Source organism: Octodon degus, unplaced genomic scaffold (genome assembly GCF_000260255.1).
Source record: "Octodon degus isolate 3935 unplaced genomic scaffold, OctDeg1.0 scaffold00002, whole genome shotgun sequence".
Classification (NCBI taxonomy): Eukaryota; Metazoa; Chordata; class Mammalia; order Rodentia; family Octodontidae; genus Octodon; species Octodon degus.
Window position 1 is genome coordinate 26,521,135 of NW_004524578.1, and position 4,488 is coordinate 26,525,622.

At 40.4% G+C, this 4,488-nt stretch overlaps 1 protein-coding gene across 6 annotated transcripts in view; it reads right to left on the reverse strand.

Annotated features, from left to right (window-relative positions):
* The window catches only part of Stard9 (StAR related lipid transfer domain containing 9), a 192,471-nt gene that overhangs the window by 58,960 nt on the left and 129,023 nt on the right, over nt 1-4,488 (reverse strand). The gene's annotated exons all lie outside the window — the stretch shown is intronic.

Genomic DNA, 4,488 nt, shown 5'->3' on the forward strand with positions numbered 1-4,488 from the left:
TTTTTTTTTTTTTAATTTTTATTTTTTGAGACAGAATCTTGCTCTATAATTTGAGCCTTGAACTCACTATGTAGCCCAGGCTGACCCTGAACTCATGGTGATCCTCCTGCCTCAGTTTCTACAGTCCTGGGATTATAGGCATGCACTACCATGCCTAGCTTCTGTCCTTTAAGGATAGTTCTGGCTGAAAGAATCTTAGAATAGGACTTTATATTTTCAGAGACTTACATTGTAGTGTTTACTGATGAAATATGTCCTAAGTTTCCTTAGTTCTAGTGTGAAGTAGGGAACGTGATGAAAAAAAAAGAGTAGCTAGGAGTATATAATTTGTGTTGAAATTTACCATAAGAAACAATTTATAAATAACTGTAGATAGTAGTCCTACTTTACGCTAGAGGTAGGTTCCTATTATCACTAGAGATGAATCATAGGCTTGCTCTAAAAACTGACAGATTCTATTTATATTCTAACCTTTGTCTAGGTCTTACACAGTCTTCTCTGCAAAGGCCTCCAACAGTTTTTTCAGAGTATTTCCAACCTTGCCATTCAGGATGAAATAATAGGAAAATGCAAGAAGCCAAGAGCAGTTGTGCAGGCTTACAGTTCCAGTTTCTTGGGAGGCTAAAGAGGAAAATCACATAGCCAGAAACTCAAAAAAACCTGTAAACTTTAGTGTGGACCAACAATGGATGGGTAGTTACAGGTAAACAAATAAAGGAGCCTACTATATAGGTATAACAGGATGGAGATGGGAAGGGCACAGTTAAGTGCCAGATTTAGCCAAAAGGTAACCAGAAGCCAGAACTGGGCCTGCTTTACCCAGACTTCAGCCCTTATTCTACTCCTAGGATGTCATGACACCAAGGCTTAGAGAGGCTCAGTCACTGATTGAATGTACAACAAGATCTCACATAGTGCGAGCAATGTGTGCTAAGAGATTCACTCTTTCTAGGCCTCCACATGTTAGAGGACATACCTCTTTGTTTTTCATTTTCAAGATTGGATCTTGAATGACCTCTGAAGGGCCCTATGTTGAAGGCTTGGTCTCCAATCCATGTGCTAACAGAGGTTGTGGAACCTTTAGGAAATGGATTGCAGTGGAAGAAAGTTATATTATGTATGGGGGGGGGAACGGTCCTGAGGCGATATTGAAATCCTGGCACTTCATGTACTCCTGGCCACCATGGGTCAACCAACCAACCATGGACTAACACTGTGAGTCCAAATAAAATTTTCCTTTCTTAAAGCTGATTGAGCTAGGGAAAGGACGGGACGATGTCTTCTAAGAGTTAGGGAGATGGAGAAAAGCAAACAGTGCCTACGTGGCAGGTGTAAGATCCTGAGTTCAAGGCGTAGTACCAAATAAATAAACAAATAAATGTGATTTTTCTTTTTTCGCAAAGACAGAGTCTTGCTATGTAATTCAGACTGGCCTCTCACAAGTATTCCCAAATGATGGGATTACAGATATGAACCACCACACCCAGCTTTTTGGGGTATATTTTGTTACAGTGATAAAAAGCTAATAAAGCACCTTGTAGAGAAGAATGAAACCACAGAGTATCAAAGCAGAAGTCCACAAACTATAGCCTATGAGTCAAAAATGGTCTGCTGCCTGTTTCTGCAAATAAAGTTTTACTGGAGCACAACTACAACCATATATTTATGTACTTCACTGCTTCAGGGCCACACTGGTAGAAATGAATAGCTGTGTAAACTCTGCCCAAAATATTAACTTTTTGTTTTGTTTTTTGAGACAGTGTCTCATTATGTAACCGAGGCTGCTTCAGCCTCCTAGTACAGGCATGTGTCACTATACCTGACTTCTAACTCTATAGAAAAAGTTCACTATCCTGACTTAGAAAAACATTTAGACTGCATAATGCAGTCTTAAATCAGTGAAAGAAGAAAAAAAATGGAAAATATTTTATACATACTTTTCTATATCATATCTATAGTGCTATTGCAACTTTTGATTATAGAAATGGCTAAACTGCAAATATGAGCTTATCAGAGGGTGCTAGACTCACAAATCACCAAATGCAAAAAGCAGGGAGGAGAATCTGTATTCTGAGTTCCTTGAGATTACTGTTTGCTTTTCTCTATTTCCCTAACCCTTAGAAGACATCGTCCCGTCCTTTCCCTAAGAAAGCAGCAACCACAATAGTTTCCTTCACAGCAGTAATACGACCTGCAGGAAGAGGCTGTCTGGGTTGATAACTAGACACAGCACATTCAGCCCAGGACACCCTAAGGATCAGGCAGATGGGCTCCTCTACTAAGTGTATCAGTCAAGTTCCCAAAACCAAGTAAAAAAGAAAATACCAACCACATGTTACATTTTGTGTACATCACCAAGGGCATCTTCATTGCCCACAGCCAAGGACCTCTGTCTATATCCAATGACTACCTTTCTTTCACCTTTAATGGCTCCAGCACACCCTAGCTACCATCCAATCAACTGCTTGCTAGGACTCCGCTGTGCCCCTCTGCTTTACAATCTCGAAGCCCTCCCGTGCTTCCTCAAGTGTGATAGCTTCTGCAGCAGAATGCAGCAGCATCTGCTTGCTAAGGATTTAAGTTTAAGCTTCCAAAAACACAAATGGGAAAATGTCAACAACACAGGCAACAGTTTTCAAGGACAAGTCTATCTGGTCCAGATTACTGCTGCAAGGAGAAAGGAGAGCAGTCTGGCCAAGCACCTCTGGCTCTGGAGTAAGCTCCAGCGCATACAAATGCTCCTATGGAGAAAGAAATGACAGAAAAGAAGCCTAGGATTATAGGAGGATTCAGAGCCAAGCCCACCCAAGTGTGTCACAGAGACACAGCTACAAATCCAGACTGGAAACATAGCTGACAACATGCATTCTTCTTGCTTCATAGGTTCTTTTCCCTTGTCCCTTTGCCCAACACAAGCTTGAGCACCACACCACACCACCTGACCAGAGGCTGCCACATAATTGGCTACAGACCAGCTAAGCCCATTCTATGGACTCCCAGATCTGATGCCAAATGGTGGAGGCAGAGACGAGAGAGGCACTGATTCTGAAACCCTTCTCTGTCCTCTCAAAGGGCATATACTTGGTGTTACTGAAAGGTCACATCAGTGTCTGTGGGGCTGCAGAGCACTGGAAGACTTTGTAAGGCAGGAGAACACAGTGTGCTCTGGGGTGGATGGATCAGTTGGCTGTGACAGGACAGGACCAAGAAAGGGAGGCAGCCATCCTGGTAGCTTGTCCTTGGGCCTCTCAACCCCTGGGGCCAGGGGATGGGTTAGTGCTGTACATGCACACTTGCTTTGAATCTTTATCAGCAGGATCCCTGGGAAAGAAATGGCAACATCCTTACATTTCAGATGAGGAGGCAGGATTGGGGGTTCCACAACGCACCTAAGATTGCACAGCTCTCACGTGGTAGGGCCAAGGTATGAACATTTTCTTTCTTTTTTTTTTTTTAGTTTTAAAGAAAAAAAATGCAAAACAATTGTCTAAACAATATTAGCACAAACCTATCTCTTCAATGAACTAAGAAAAATTAGTAGTATATTTTAACTACCTTTTCTATATATATTTTTTTCCTTTTGCTTTTCCTTTTTCTCCATTACCTCAACCTTTTTTTTTTTTTTTTAAAGTTTTTTTTTTCCCCATTTTACAATATCTTTTGTATACTTTGGATATTATTTTACTCTTTTAGCTTTTCACACTAGGGAGACAATATGATGTTTGCATATGCACATTTGATTTATTTCACTTATAAATATGGTCTAGAGTTGCATCCATTTACTTATGAAATTATCAAGTTTATCCCTCTTTAAGGCTGAGTAGTACTCCACTAAAAAGAGTAAGAAGACCACATTTTTGTTATCCACTTCTCAGTTGACAGGCATTTGGATTGTGTCAAGAACTAGCTACTACCAATTGTGCTGCTATAAACATGGGTGCACATATACTGCTGTGATATAATGTTTTTAATTCTTCTGGTAAGATACCCAAAAGGGGAACAGATTGTCAAATGAGACCTCCAATCCTAGTTTTCTGAGGAATCTCCACACTGATTTCCACAGTGGTTGCAGCAGTCTATGCTCCCACCAACAGAAGGATTCCTTTATTTCCCATGGTCTCTCTGGTATTTGTTATTGGTTGGTTGGTTGGTTGCTTGCTTGCTTGCTTTTTTTTTTTCTTGATAATAGTCATTCTTTCCTGGGTGAGATGGAATCTCAGTGTTGTCTTAATCTGTATTTCTTAAATGACAAGTGATGTACATTTTTTCATAAATTTATTTGCTGTATGTATATCTTCATCTGAGAAGTATGTATTCATCTCAGAGGCCCACTTTTGGATTGGGTCTTTAAATTTGGGAGGTCTGATTTTTTTGAATTCTTTATATGTTCTTGACAGTAATTTGAGGGCCGGGGAGATAGCTCAGTAGAATAAGTGCTTGCCTGGCAAGCAAAGGGTCCTAAATTTAATCTCAGGTACCGCAAAAAAA